Here is a 16,445-nt window from a genome sequence, read left to right as displayed (position 1 = left end):
ACACACACACACATAAACACATAAACACCCACACACACACACACTGACCCACACACACCCATACATACGGACACACACACAGACACACAAGCCCACACATAGACCCACACACACCCATACACACACACACACAGACCCATACACACACATAGACCCATACACACAAACCCACACACAGACCCACACACACCCATACACACACATAGACCCATACACACACACACACACACACACACACACAGACCCATATATTATTGTGTCTATGTATGTATGCATCCATTGCTGATGATATCTCTATATGTTTCTGCTGAATTGCTTTGATTGATCCTAACAGAGGTATTTAATTGATTTGCAACAGGTCACCTGTATTTTTGTCACTAGTGATATCTGCATCCTGTACCATTCATCTGAACCAACCTTTTGGAGAACTCGCTTCTCCCAACCACCCTCTGCGATATCCAGCTAACAGCAATGAGGTGTGGGACATCTCAGCACCACAAGGTTATATTATCAAAATTTATATACCATACATCGACATTGAATGGTCGGAAGGATGCCAAACAAACAATATAAAGGTATTGAGACTGTAGAGGTGCTGGAGAACATAAGGACATAAGAAACAGGAGCAGGAGTCGGCCACACGGCTCCTTGAGCCTGCTCCGCCATTCAATAAGATCATGGCTGATCATTAACCTCAATTCCACTTTCCCACCTGATCCCCATATCCCTTGATTCCCCTAGAGTCTAAAAATATATTGATCTCAGCCTTGAATATACTCAAAGACTCAGCATTCACAGCCCTCTGGGGCAGAGAATTCCCAAGGTTCACAACCCTCTGAGTGAACAAATTCCTCCTCATCTCAGTCTTAAATGGCCAACCCCTTATCCTGAGACTATGCCCCCTAGTTCTAGATGAGAAGGTGCAAACAAGATTTACAAGGATAATACTACAAGAGAGAGCTTATACATATCAGGAAAGATTGAACAGGGTGGGGCTCTTCTCCCTAGAAAAGAGAAGGATGAGGGGTGACCTGATTGAATTCAATGGAAATCAAAATCAGGGGAAGGTGTACATAGAAACATAGAAAAATAGGAGCAGGAGTAGGCCATTCGGCCCTTCAAGCCTGCTCCGCCTTTTAATATGATCATGGCTGATCCTCTATCTCAATACCATATTCCCGCTCTCTCCCCGTACCCCTTGATGCCTTTTGTATCTAGAAATCTATCGATCTCCTTAAATATATTCAGTGACTTGGCCTCCACAGCCTTCTGTGGTGGGGAATTCCACAGATTCACCACCCTCTGAGTGAAGAAATTCCTCCTCATCTCAGTCCTAAATGTCCCACCCCATATGCCGAGAGAAGGCTGAGAGGTGACCTGGGAATCAAAATCAGGGGAAGGTGTACAGGAGATGGTGGCTCCGATATTGCCTGTCTTACACTCTCGCCCAAAGTTAACATGACCCCCCGAAGGAACTGAAATCAGGCTGTGCGATATTAGGCAAAGTGCAAGAATAAGTTTGTCGGAAGCATATCCATTTTAATGAAGGCTAAACAGACGCTTTGGCCTCGATTTTAACTGATCCTTGGAGTCGTGATTGGTGGCGTGCAGGGGGTTAAAGGCCCGAATTCGGGGGTCCTGACACCATCCCGCCCCCAACCCGCCTCCATGTAAGTTTCAAAGGAGGCGGGTACCCACCCCGCACTGGGACCCGCCTACCTGATGCGGGAAGGGATTAGTGCCAATTAACTGCATGTTTAAACCTTGAAGTGTGGGATTCCCGACGGCTCCAAACCACGCCAAGTTAGAGAAGTCGGGCCGTCGGGTTGAAGGATTTGGAGGGGTCGAGATGTCGGTGTTCAGGTGAGTGATGGGTGCATGAGTGCAAAGGTAAGTGTGTTTGGTGTGTCTAAAGTGTGTAAAGAAGTTTAAATTACCTGTACTTACCTTTTCAGCCTTCCTTCCTCTAGGTTTCGGGAGTCCATCATCTAACCGGCACAGAAAGCAGAACGGCTGCGAACTGTCAAAAGTGACAGCCTGCAGCTTTCTGTGCCGGTGAGATTTCTAACTGAGTCTGTGGAGAAGGATTCATGTTAGAAGTAAGACTGTCAGTGTTTGACAGCTTCAAACAGCTGTGAAACGCTGATATTTCATCTGTCAGAAGATCTTGACAGATGAAATTTCAGTCGGTGATGTCACCTGTTGTCGGGTGGCCATTAATTGGCCTGCTGAGCCCGCTGGGTGGGCTCAACAAGGTCAATCAAGTTAAAATCGCGTGGATTGGCCGCATCTCGATGGAGGCGGGACTACAACCCCGAAAGTTAACTTAGTTCATGAACAAAGGGCAGAAAGACCCATTAAAGTGTTGGTTACTGATCTCGCACAGCAGTCTGAACCTCTTCAAATGTTTAGAAAAGCCCGTGACCATTGAAAGGAGTCGGGTTCATAGACAACTGTATTGTCTGCGTTCATTCTTGCCATTTTGTAGCGAACAGGTGGTAGTGCATCATCACACTGCCCTATTTCCGTTGCCTTTGGCGAGAAATCGGACGGGGTGCAAAACGGGCGGGTGACCCACTACCGCTCGTTTTCCACCAGGCATTAAAAGCAAAACCGACCCTGTTTCATGGAACTTTAAGCATATTAAACCAAAGGTGTGTGGTGATGATTAGTGTTAATACTATTACAACAGATCCTATCAGAGGACAACCAGTTGGCTAAGCTGTGTGGCAAACGAGAAGATGATGGAGGTGATCCAGGACTGCAGGAATACTATTCCACCAGTAACTCACTGAGGGTTTTATTTACGTCAGATGGTTCTGAAACCAAACCATTCACTGGGTTTCTGGCACTCTATTCGCGCGTTGGTAAGTCACGAATTGAAGAATTTGACCGGGGACATAATAATTGATTATGTTGGATTACTAGGCCAAGTCTAGACCCTGTTACTTGGACATTGTTTGCTATCCCCACAGACACAGCTTACATTATGATCATATATGGCACTATTTCACAGCTTAAGTGAATTGCTGCCTGGAATATGTCTAATGGCCCAGAAATTCGGGTCGGGGGCTTCCCGCAGGTGCAAGCCCCCGATCTGCACTTACCTAGCGTGCCGGCCGTTGAGCTGTGGGCCCGTGTGGGATTCCGATCCTGGGCCTGCTCCAACTGCCAGCGCGCAGTGCTTGCGTATCCCAGGGGTGCAGTTAGTTCGATGCATCCCCTGGGATCACATAGGCCATAGAGAGCCAATGGTAGCAGGAAATGCTTCATTCATAAGTTTGACAGGAAGACCTGTCAAACCTATAAATACTATAAGCCCCAAAACATCACTAAATCATCAAATAAATTTTAAAAAAACACATTTTTAAAATTACTATAAATTACATAAAATAACTATTTTAAACAATAATTTAAGTTTTTGAAAAAATTAATTACATTTTCTAATGGGGCTAAAAATAAACTTACCTTTCTTTAAAGTATTTAAAAATAATAAACCTGTGGAAAAAATGTTTTAATTTTAATTAATTCACCACTTACCATGTTAAAAGCAGGCCTGGAGACTTACCGTCCCGGAGACACCTGCAAAAAAAAAGTAAGTTACATGTGCACGCGCAGCCTCTCCGGCGCATGTGTTCGACCTCTGAAACCTTTCCTTTAGGGCAATGGAAGTTCCGGTTTCCCACGCATGCGCAGTGCATGCACAAAACCGGCACTTTCATTGGGCCTACGGGTGAGTACCCAGCGCGTACTCACCCGTGGAGACCCGAATTTCTGGGCCAATATATTTATCTTCACACATCTGAACCAGTCTAATTTTTTTTAAATTCATTTACAGGATGTAGGTGTCACTGGCAAGGCCAGCATTTATTGACAATTCCTAGTTGTCCTCGAGACGATCACGATGAGCTGCCTTCTTGAACCGCTGCAGTCCGTGTGGTGAAGCTGCTCCCACAGTGCTGTTAGGGAGGGAGTTCCAGGATTTTGACCCAGTGACGATGAAGGAACGGCTGATATATTTCCAAGTCAGGATGGTGTGTGACTTGGAGGGGAACTTGGAGGTGGTGCTCTTGTCCTTCTAGGTGGTAGCGGCTGTGAATTTGGGAGGTGCAGTCAGCACTGTGGGAGTACCTTCACCACACGGACTGCAGCGGTTCAAGACGAAGGCTCACCACCACCTTCTCAAGGGCAACTAGGAATGGACAATAAATGCCGGCGACGCCAACATCCAGAAAATGAATTTTAAAAATTGTAAAGTTGTGGAGAAGGCTTCTTACACTACACACAATGATCAGTTTAAAGAACACACTTACAATTTCATTACAACGAACAGAAGACATCGGGCTGTAAATTCTACGTGATCGAAATTCTCTTTCACTCAGAACTCTAATTGTTCTTCCTTTATCTCTGTCAAACTTCAATTACCGGGTCTCTTCTGCCCAGATGTCAACGAGTGTGAGCTTGATGCTCACGGGTGCAGCCATTACTGTGGGAATAATATTGGTGGATATCACTGCTACTGCCCAATTGGATTTGTGATTCAGAGCGACAAACGGAACTGTAAAAGTAAGTTTGGGTGCATTTTGGATTAAATAAACCAAACCCGCAATTGTTTTTCACTTCTAATTCATGGTAATGTCAATCATAACACCCCTCGCATTAACTGACAGTACCCTATGATAAAGTCTCTATTATCTGGATTTGAGAAGGATTAAAAAGGATTAGTTGTCACCTCCAACTATAACTTGTTTCCCATTGCCGCACTCCTCTTTAAGGACACTGGATGAAGCTGGGATACAGTTAGATGGGCATCAGCGTAAATCGCCCTCTAGATATGTAATTTTGCAGAAGTGACTTTAAAAAAAACAATAATTCTTTTTTATGGAATGTGGCCATCGCTGGCAAGGCCCAGCATTTATTGTCTATCCCTAATTGCCCTTGAGAAGGTGGTGGTGAGCCGCCTTCTTCAACCGCTGCAGTCCGTGTGGTGAAGGTGCTCGCTCCCACAGTGCTGTTAGGGAGGGAGGTCCAGGATTTTGACCCAGCGGCGATGAAGGATCGGCGATATACTTCTAAGTCAGGATGGTGTGTGACTTGGAGGGGAACTTGGAGGTGGTGGTGTTCCCATGTGCCTGCTGCCCTTGTCCTTCTAGGTGGTAGAGGTCGCGGGTTTGGGAGGTGCTGCCGAAGAAGCCTTGGCGAGTTGCTGCAGTACATCTTGTAGATGGTGCACACTGCAGCCATGGTGCGCCGGTGATGGAGGGAGTGAATGTATAAGGTGGTGGATGGGGTGCCGATCAAGCGGGACTGCTTTGTCCTGGATGGTGTCAAACTACTTGACACCCCCCCCCCCACCTCCCCACACCCCTCTTCATCGCACCCCATCAACATATCCTTCTTTTCCTTTCTCCCTCATGTGTTTATCTACTATTCGCCTCAACTACTCACTGTGGTAGCGAGTTCCACATTCTCACCACTCTCCTGAATTCCCTATCGGATTTATTAGTGAACTTACGGGCTAATGCTCCATTATCTTTTAAAATTATCTTTTAGAATCCCTACGTCAGGAGCATTGAAGCCAATTGTAATCCTGTTGGTCTTCCTGAAGTTATCCAGTTCAGCTTCACACTGACTTTTGACTTTACACAGTGAGCCAATGGCAGTGGCCTTTATTTCTTCCTTCCTTCCCTCTATCCTTCCTTTCTCACGTAGATCTACTTAGCCTTCTGAGAACAATCATCTTATTAGTTCTTTCATTTCCCCTGTATCCGGACAAAGTGATTTTAAATATTCAATCATTTGATTCCATTGCGTGGCACCGTGTTGAAATTCCCTATGATTTTAGTGTTGCGGTAAAAGTCCTAGGGGGTGATTTTGCCAGCCTTGGGGGGGCGGATTTGAAGGCGGGACTGCTGGTAAAATGGCAGAATCTGGGGGACGGGTACTCATCCCACCCCCAATCCGCCTCCATGCTATCTTCCCAGGAGGCGGGTAGCTGACTTGCGCCAGGTCCTATCTCCTGAGGTGGGAAGGGGATTACAGTCACTTAACTGCTTGTTAACAGGTAGTTAACAGGCAGTTAAGAGGATTATCCCCATTTTTCCAAACATCGGGAAACCCCGCCAGGGTCACCGAGGTGAGCCGTGGGTCTGCGGGGGTCAGAGGGGTACAAAAGTGCGCTGTGGAGGTAAGTGGTGGGTGCAAGTGTGGAGCGGTAAGTGTGTGAGGTAAGTGCAAAGTGATAGAAAATGTTTGCTTACCTTTGTTTCTTCCTGCAGGCTTCAACAGTTGGGGATGCGGAGAGTCTCACATCTCACCGGCAGAGATGACAGATGGCTGCTGCATTCTCCGATGCAACAACCATCTAATTTCTGCTCACAAAAGAGGTTTGATGTGGTCTTGAATACAAGAACTCATCAAACTACAGAGACTGTCAGTATTTGACAGCTTCACAGAGCTGTCAAATGATGACAATTCATCTGTCAAAAGGTTTTGACAGATGAAACGTCACTCACTGACGTTCTCTGTTAGCGGCTTCCCCTTAATTGGCCTGCTAAGCCTGCTGGGCGGGCTTAACAAGGTCAATCAAGGGAAAATAGCGCGGGTTGGCCTCAAGTCGATGGAGGCGGGACTAAAACCCGACAAGTGGGAGTCCCGCTTCCAAAAGTTCCCCATTGACAAAATTCAGCCCATAGTAAATGAGTAAATGAGTATTCTTTTGAGCAAAGCATGAAAATTCTATTTAATCGTATGAGGACCGCCTTTGCCTGTTAATCAGCACCAGCAAAACAGCTTTTAAAATTGAAAGAATGAATCATTTTAGCCAAGAGCTCTGTTGATTATATTTGGGTTTGCCTACAGAAGTGGAAACAACTTGCTCCAATCGAGTCTTACCGAACAGCCTTCTGGAGCCTTCGTGGCTGAAATTCAATTTTAAAGACACAGTAAAGGTGACTTGTGTCCGAGGATATGAAATAGTTGAGGTGAGCATTTAACGTCGTCCTTTTATCGGGTTGATGCTGTATTCTGGGACAGCTGTGGCGCAGTGGGGAGCGCCCTCGCCTCTGAGTCAGAAGGTTGTGGGTTCACAGTCCCACTCCAGGGACTTGAGCACAAAAATCTAGACTGACACTCCCAGTGCAGTACTGAGGGAGTGCCACACTGTTGATGAGAGGTGAGTGATCCCATGGCACTATTCCAAAGGACAGCAGGGGGAGCTTATCCTCAGTGTCCTGGGGCCAATATTTATCCCTCAATCAACATCACTAAAAAGCAGATGATCTGGTCATTATCACATTGCTGTTTGTGGGAGCTTGCTGTGCGCAGATGGCTGCTGCGTTTCCTACATTTCAAATTCATTGGCTGTAAAGCGCTTTGGGACGTCCAGTGGTCGTTGAAAGGCACTGTATAAATGGAAGTGTTTCAACTGAATGGTGTTTCTCAATAATCTGATGGGGTTGTCACTAAGCTGAGACGAATGCACAGCCAGTATCCCTGATCATGTGGATCAGAAAATGAGACACATACAGTAATGGGCCAGAACTTCGGGTCTCCACAGGTGAGTACGCGTGGGGTACTCGCGCGTAGGCCCAACGAAAGTGCCGGTTTTGTGCATGCACTGCGCATGCGCGGGAAACCGGAACTTCTGTTCCCTTAAAGGAAGGGGTTCACAGGTCGAACGCGTGCGCTGGAGAGGCAGCGCGTACGCCTGGATCTTCCGGTTTTTTTTCCAGGTTTCTCCGGGAGGGTAAGTCTCCAGGAGCTACACTTCTAAAAAGCAGTCACAAGGCCTTATTTTTAACAAGGTAAGTGCTGAATTAAGTAAAATTAAAACATTTTTTCCACAGGTTTATTATTTTTAAGTACTTTAAAGAAAGGTGGCCTAGAAATTGGGTTGGTAGCGCCAGCGCTGAGCGCCTAAAGAGACCTAGAATTGGGGCGAAGCACTATGTTGGGGCGGACGCTATGATGATAGCGCCAACTCAGATATTGACTATACATTTAGCGCCTGCGCTAAGTGTTTGCGCGCGCCCGCGAGCGCAAGCAGCTCATGACGTCATTTCAGTGTGCAACGCCTTTCAGGAGCGCCTGAGCGCATATTGGGTGGCGCCCGGAGCCTTAGCACCCAGCACTATTAGTGACAGTTTGAGGGAGGGCTAACAGGCCCTTCTCGGAGTAGGGGGGCGCTATTTAAAGGGGACAGCTCCACTGCAGAATCTTCTGCCACTTGGCCTGCTCATTGCGATCGCTGCTAAAGAGAGTTGGTGAGCTAATGTGGAGCGGAGTTCTGGGAATTTAGCTTTACAGTACTTGGGACCTTCAACCCTGTCCGAAGCACTTGCAGCACTGCACCTAAAAGCCTTTTGACCAACTGGCATCGGAATGGGAGCTTGTTGGGAGGGCGACGGCCTCATTGCCCAACACTGTGAAGGGGCAGAGAGATGGCGGGAGAGAGGGCCGGGATTGGCCAGAAGGAGGAGGGGCAATGGAGGTCGGCCAATGCGCTGGGATGCTGCGAGGGTCTTTAGGCAGCAGGTGACAAGCCTTGACATGTCGGAGGAGCAGTGTTTGGAAAGGATCCGAATCTGGAGGGACATTGTTACTGATCTGTGCCACCTGCTTGGTCAGGATCTGCAGCCGCGTGAACGCTGCAGAACCTCTCTGTCCGTGATGGCTAAACTGACTGATGGCCTCCATTTTTATGCCAACGGATCCTTTCAATCAGCCATTGGGGTCAATGTGACTGTCACTCAGGCTGCAGTCCACTGTTGCATCCGGCAAGTGACAGATGGCCTTTATAGGCGAACGCGTCATTTCATTACCTTCCCTCGGACCCTGCACAAGCAGGCGGAGGAGGAGGAGTATGAGGAGGAGGAGGATGAGGAGGAGGAAGAGCAGGTGGAGGAGGAGGAGGAGGAGGAGGAAGATGGAAGGGCTGCTGAAAGTGGAAGGTCCATACGTCAGAGGCTCCTCTGGACTCCTGTCGACACCCCTGTGGCGGAATGATGAGAGTCTTAACTCATGCGCACTTTGGATATTTGAGGGCCTCTGAATGCCAGCATCACTGAAAGTGGTCACATGCACCATGCCACATTGAAACTTCTGTTTATTGGTACAAAATTCTTTCATTACAGCTAAACAACGTCATGTCAGCAGAAACCATAACTTTCAAAATAACTGTTCGGCAAAGCCGCAAAACTCAACAAACCTTCTGCAAATATAACAGCATGTGAGGGTGTCCTTGAATTTGGACAAACAAACGTCTCAGCACCTCCCTCTACAACTGGCCCCTTGAGGGAGAATGACTTCTCTTTCGTGCCTGGCCCCTTCCCTCCCTGCTGCTTCTACGTAAGTGGACCCCAGTGGCGGGCTCAAGGCTGGGGGATGCATCCTGACTGTCTGGAAGCGCAGAAGCCCCTGAGGGACGGGCTAGCCGACCTCTGGGCTTGGAGGGTGCAGACGCAGGATGCTTGCTGTGACCATGGCTGGAAGCAGTGTGGCCTGCAGGTGGTGGCAGCTGCAATGCAGGCGTCCCAGCGCTGGCATGTGCAATGGTCTCCTGCCGAGAGAGGACACCTGCACCATGGTCGGACGACACACTGGCTATCTGAGGGGAGCGGCTCGGCTCATCCGCCACAGTCGCATGCTCCACTGATTCCTGGCCTTGTACGGGAGTGGAAGGGCCCGGGGTGATCCTGTCTGATGCAGAGAGGGTGGCTGCAGTGAGAGATCGCATTGCGTCAATCTGGCTGTGGAGGAGCCCAGCAAGTGACTGCGTGGCAACAGTGAGGACCTGTGTGCCAGGTGCCAGTGCATCGGAGAAGGCCTGGAGAGTTCTTCCCATTGCTTCGGACAAGGCAGGTGCCAACCGCTCCACTGCCTCGGACAAGCCCTGCACAGGCCTTTCCAGGGATTGTCCGAAACCCTGAACAGTCCTTTCCATCACCGACTCAAAGCCGTGGACAGTCCTCTCCATTGTTGGGCCGAAGCCCTGGATAGTCCTGTCCATTGTTTCCCCGAACACCTGGAGAGACCTCGCCATTGCTGCCCCAAAGCCCTGCAGAGTCCACTCCATTGTTGCCCCGAAGTCCAACATACTCCTAGCCAATGAATCTATTGACTCAGGCATCTTCTCCACTGCAGCCATCAGCTCCGTGTGTCTGAGCCGGGCCTGTTTGCTCATCTCAGCCAGGCGACGGACCTCATCTGCACTCTGTGCAGCAGTCATGACGACCTGCCTTGCCCTGCGGGGAGACGGTGGCCGCACTTGCCTATCCCCCGTGCGTGGCTGCATGCCGCTTGGTCCGGCAACTGCGTCATCCTCAGAGCCCCCCCCCCCTCCCCTCCAGGGGACTACTATCCCCAGACTGTAGATGTGTCAGCTCCCCGGATTCTGCAATGGCTGGTCCAGATTCCTCCTGGTCCTCGCCTCCGGTGGCACTGGCACTGGCAGCTTCAGCGCTTTGAGCCTGAGTTGGTGCTGCTTCATCTGAAAGTGGGAGGTGGAAGAGTGGCTTTAGCAAAAGGACAGCTTTGCTGAAAGGCATGCCAGATTGCGGCAAGGCTCTGACATGGCTGCACACTGAGGATGCATGCTGGCGGGGGGACCAAGTGAAAAGCAACAGGTGAAAAAGGTGAGAGTCTTACCCTCGCTGTCGGTAATGGGGTCGGCAGATGCAGTGGTCACAGGACCAGACAGACGTCCTCCAAGTATCTGGTGCACTCTCTCCTCCAGATCCGTGAGAGTGACCACTTGTGGAGGTCCGCCACCGGTTCGACACTGCTCCTTTCGAATCATCGCCAGCTTGGACTGCAGGGGAAAGAAGGGGAAGTCCTGTAACATGATGCCTTGAGATCTCATCGCATGCCCCCCATGGTGCAAGAGCCCTTACATGAGGCCTGGAGACCTCTTCGCATGCCCCCCATGGTGCAAGAGACCTTACTTAACGCCTTGAGACCTCTTCACATGCCCCCCATGGTGCAAGAGCCCTTACATGAGGCCTTGAGACATCTGTCCATGTGTGTGGCCAGAAAGGGTCATGGGTGCTTGCTGACAGATGGCCATTGGGGCATCATGGCAACAGGGTGCCCGAAGTCAGCTGCAGATGGAGGGAAGCACAAGTTTGGTAAACCATCACTCACCCTAACGATCCGTGTGAGGTCGTTGAATTTCTTCCTGCACTGAACAGGGGTCCTGGTCGCCATGCTGCTGGAGTTGACCCTCACAGCAACCTCCCTCCAAGATCATTGGTAAGCCTTCTGATTCGGCCTCATGCAATTATCCGGATACAGGACCTCTCGACGGTGTTCAACTGCAGCCACCAAGTGGTCCAGAGCCTAAGTGCTGAAGCACTCTGCTCTCTGTCTAACCTTCTCCATGATGAACAAGTTTGTACCGCCAGACAAGGGCGAGCACCGAATCTGAGGCCTACAGGGCGTTAGGTGTTGATGCTCAGGCTGACTGACCCACCCCTTTAAGAGCCGGCCGGCGCCTGCAGGTCTCGTGCTTTCCCGTCATTGAGTTCACCTGCGCTGCGCCCGTCCGCGTCGATATTGAGTAGCGCCTGACCTTTTGCGCCTTAAGAGCACCGTGCAACGGCTGATTTAGCGCCTCAATCCCCTCTGGGGGCGATGCAACCCAATATCACGCCAGGCAGCGATAAGTTTCGTCTGGCTATAAACTTTGCGCATCACCAGTTCTAACGCCTCAAGCAGGGCTATACCCAATTTCTAGGCCGGTAAGTTTATTTTTAGCCCCATTAGAAACTGTAATTATTTTTTTCAAAAATTTAAATTATTGTTTAAAATAGTTATTTTATGTAATTTATGGTTATTTTAAAAATGTGATTTAAAAAAAAATTATTTGAAGTTTTAGTTATGTTTTGGGGCTGATCTCTAATTCATGGATTTGACAGGTCTTCCTGTCAAATCTATGAATAAAGATTCCCTGCTACCATTGGCTCCCCATGGCCCACGTGGTACCAGGGGACGGTTTGAACTAACTGCGCCCCTGGGATATGCAAGCACTGCGTACCGGCAGTTGGAGCAGGCCCAGGATCGGAATTCCACGTGGGCCCACAGCACAACGGCCGGCGCGCTAGGTAAGTGCAGGTCGGAAGCTTGCACCCGCGGGAAGCCCCCGACCCGAATTTCTGGGCCAATGTTTTCTGTACAACATGAAACTGAGCACTACAGGTCAGATAAACACAGGTTAGATACAAGCATAGCTCCCTTGCAGTATACATGATGCTATCAAACACTGCCAGGCAGGTACAATACAACAGACACAAAGATAAATTCCCTCTGTACTGTCCATCACATCAAATACTTCCTCACTTTCCTGTGAAGTTTCTTCTTTCTGTCTTTTCAACCATTATATTTTCCTTCCTGCTATCCTTGCTCTTTGAGTGTCAGCTGTGGCTCAGTGGGTAGCACATTTGCCTTTGAGTCCAGATGCTTGTGAGTCCAAATCCCACTCCAAGGAACTTGAGCATATAAAGCTAGGCTGACACTCCCAGTGCAGTGCTAAGGAAGCGCTGCACTGTCGGAGTGTAACTTGAGCATATAAAGCTAGGCTGACACTCCCAGTGCAGTGCTGAGGGAGCGCTGCACTGTCGGAGGTGCTGTCTTCTGGATGAGACATTAAACCAAGGCCCTGTCTGCTCTCTCAAGTGGACGTAAAAGATCCCGTGGCACTATTTCGATGAAGAGTAGGGGAGTTCTTCCTGGGGCCAATATTTATCCCTCAATCAACATCACTAAAACAGATTATCTGATCATTATCACATTGCTGTTTTTTGGAGCTTACTATGTGCAAATTGGCTGCCATGTTTCCCACATTACAACAGTGACTCCACTTCATTGGCTGTAAAGCGCTTTCGGACATCCAGTGGTCATGAAAGGCGCTGTAGAGACGCAAGTCTTTCTTTCTTTCTCTTCCTCCCTCCATTTCTCCTTTTTCTTTTTCATCGATGTCAGGCCTCAGCTGGAGTATTGAGGACAATTCTGGACACCACATTTCAGGAAAGATGTAAAAGGCCTTAGAAAGGGTACAGAGGAGGTTTACCAGGGATGTCACCAGGGATGAGGGGCTTCAGTTATGAGGAGAGGTTGGAGAAGTTTGGACTGTTCTCCTTGGAACAGAGAAGGTTAAGAGGTGACCTAATAGAGGTTTTCAAGATGGTGAGAGGTTTGGCTCGATAAATAGAGAAAAATTTCCATCAGGTGAGTGAGTCGATAACCAGAGGTCACAGATTCAAAACCATTGGAAAAAGATCTGGAGGGGAGATGAGGAGAATTGTTTTCACTCAGAAAGTTGTGAGGATCTGGAACGCTGGATCTGGAAAGGCGGTGGAAGCTGATTCCATAAATCATTTTAAAGCAGAGTCGGACAGGCCCTCGAGATTGAGCAACTTACAGGGTTACGGACAGAATGCGGGGAGGGCGAGACTAAGCGTGACTGCTCTTTCAACGAGCCAGCACAGGCACGACGGGCCGAATGGCCTCCTTCTGTGCTGTAAGTTTATCTGCTTCGATGATGTTCTTTTATTTTTTTCTTCCCTTCTTTACATTTTTATTTTCCTCACCCACCCTCACAGTTCAGGAAAGCCAGTTACAAAGCAGGTCTGGGAGGAACAAATCCGAATATGACTAAGATTGCAGAGTGGGGAGAAGTAGGCTGTATCAAAGGGAAAACGAAGTTAGCAGCAACTGCATTTGCCCATATAACATCTCAAGCTAGCCACTGAATCACAATACTAATAAGGCACAAAGGGTTAAAGAGTGCAAATATACAATAACAGCAACTTGTATTTATACAGCACCTTTAACATAGCAAAATCTCCCAAGGCGCTTCAAAGGAGCGATTATCAAACAAAATTTGACACCGAGCCACATAAAAAGGTAATGGCCCAGAAATTCGGGTCCCCACGGGTGAGTACGCACGGGGTACTCACGCATAGGCACAACGAAAGTGCCAGTTTCGTGCATGCACTGCGCATGCGCGGGAAACCGGAACTTCCGTTCCCCTGAAAGAAGCGGTTGAGAGGTGGAACATGTGCGCCGGAGAGGCAGTGCGTGCGCATCGAACTTACGGTTTTTTTTGCAGGTTTCTCCGGGAGGATAAGTCTCCAGGAGTTACACATATAAAAAGCAGGCGCAAGGCCTGCTTTTAACAAGGTAAGTGGTGAATTAATTAAAATTAAAACATTTTTTCCACAGATTTATTATTTTTAAATATTTAAAGAAAGTTAAGTTTATTTTTAGCCCCATTAGAAGATATAATTAATTTTTTCAAAAATTTAAATTATTGTTTAAAATAGTTATTTCATGTAATTTATAGTTATTTTAAAATGTGATTTTTAAAAAAATTATTTGAAGATTTAGTGATGTTTTGCAGCTTATAGTATTTATAGGTTTGACAGCCCTTCCTGTCAAACTTATGAATGAAGCATTCCATGCTACCATTGGCTCTCCATGGCCCACGTGATCCCAGGGGATGCATCGAACTAACTGCGCCCCTGGGATACGCAAGCACCGCGCGCCGGCAGTTGGAGTAGGCCCAGGATCGGAATCTCATGCGGGCCCACAGATCAATGGCCTGTGCGCTAGGTAAGTGCAGGTCGGGGGCTTGCACCCGCGGGAAGCCCCAGACTCGAATTTCAGGGCCATTAGGTTAGGTGCTCAGTAAAAGAGGTAGGTTTTAAGGAGAGTCTTAAAGGACAAGAGAGAGCTAGTGAGATCGAGAGGTTTAGGGAAGGAATTCCAGAGCTTAGGGCCCAGGTAGCTGAAGGCACGGCCGCCAATGGCGGAGCGATGAAAATCGGGGGTGCTCAAGAGGCCAGAATTGGAGGAGCGCAGAGATCTCGGAGGGTTGGAGGAGGTTACAGAGATAGGGAGGGGAAGAGGCCGCGGATGGATTTGATAACAAGGATGAGAATCTGAATTAACTTGGGTCATAAGGTGACTAATATGCGACAGATAGTTGTCGTGTAAAAATTATAACTTTGTTGTAACGTCTCTCTTAGCGCTTCAAGAAAATCCCATATTTTTTTGCTGAATGTCAACAGGATGGGGCTTGGAAGACCCCCGCGTACAGATGTCAGCGGAAGTGGTATTACGCATTATTGGAACATTTTCTTTCTTAGGATTGAAATTGAATAGTGCGTAGCCGCGGTAGAATTGGAAAAATACCCGTTTAGAAATACTCTTTGCTTCCTGTCTGCCAACCAGTTCTCTATCCAAGTCAGTACCTTACCCCCGATCCCATGTGCTTTAACTTTGCACGCCAATCTCTTATGTGGGACCTTATCAAAAGCCTTCTGAAAGTCCAAATACACCACATCCACTGGTTCTCCCTTATCTATTCTACCAGTTACATGCTCAAAAATTTTTAACATTTCCATCTGAACTGGTACTGAAAGTGGAGACGGTTCCACAGTGTAGCTGTTATCACGTTTGCGGAACCATTTGGTTGGAACTTGCTCCTTCTGCTTGTCCAGGGGCGAGATTGCTCTCCTGTGTGAGGAAATAACAACTAAGAACAAACGAATTAGGAGCTGGAGTAGCCCATATATTGTGTAAAATGAGATATGGGTAACAGTTAACAGTTAACATGCAAAGCACAAAACCTGCTGACAAGGGTGGTGGTGTTGCTGTTTGGCGAACCGACCTCTGCCTAGCAGAAGCTGTACGCCAATACTCCAACACTTCCTCCTACCTCCACCTGGACCATGACCCCACTACCGAATATCAAGTCACCATTTGCAAGACTGTCACTGACCTCGTATGAGAAGAGATTGAGTAAACTAGGACTGCAGTCCCTTGAATTCGGCAGAATGAGAGGGGATCTCATTAAGCATGCAAAATTATTACAGGGTTTGATCGGTTGGATGCTGGGAGAATGTTTCCCTTGGCTGGGAAGTCTAGAACCAGGGGCCACAGCCTCAGGATAAAGGTTAGGCCATTCAGGACTGAGAGGAGAAGAAATTTCTTCACACAGAGGGTGGTGAATCTTTGGAATTCTCTACCCCAGAGGGCTGTGGAGGCTCAGTCGTTGCATATGTTCAAAACAGAAGTCGGTAGATTTCTGACTGGTAAGGGCATCAAGAGATATGGCGATAGGGCCGGTGAATGGAATTGAGGCAGGAGATCAGCCATGATCTCATAGAATCCCCTACACTTGCTTAAAAATCTGTTCCATTATCTCTTTTTTCCAGTTCTGACGAAAGGTTATCGACCTGAAACGTCAACTCTGTTTCTCTCTTCGCAGAAGCTGCCTGACCTGCTGAGTATCTCCAGCATTTTCTGTTTCAATTCAGATTTCCAGCTTCTGCAGTATTTTCTCAGTTCGCATTTCTTTCATTGTGCAAAACAAGGTTATCGCTCAATTAATGACGCTTTGAAAGCAACATAAAAGTTTAACAAAATAAATACCGCCCAACGTG

At 48.1% G+C, this 16,445-nt stretch overlaps 1 long non-coding RNA gene across 1 annotated transcript; it reads left to right on the top strand.

Annotated features, from left to right (window-relative positions):
• Positions 1-441: 441 nt before the first annotated feature.
• LOC147090817 (uncharacterized) lies at positions 442-6,977 on the top strand. Its single transcript, XR_015075294.1, has 4 exons — positions 442-575; positions 2,693-2,867; positions 4,444-4,566; positions 6,862-6,977. It is a non-coding gene; the product is annotated as an uncharacterized LOC147090817 (long non-coding RNA).
• Positions 6,978-16,445: the final 9,468 nt, after the last annotated feature.

The sequence above is a fragment of the Somniosus microcephalus genome, unplaced genomic scaffold (assembly GCF_052327205.1).
Source record: "Somniosus microcephalus isolate GS21.2 unplaced genomic scaffold, FLI_Smic_1.0 unresolved_chr4, whole genome shotgun sequence".
Lineage (NCBI taxonomy): Eukaryota > Metazoa > Chordata > Chondrichthyes > Squaliformes > Somniosidae > Somniosus > Somniosus microcephalus.
The sequence above is the reverse complement of the archived record's forward strand: the minus strand, read 5'-3'. Positions and strand labels throughout refer to the sequence as shown.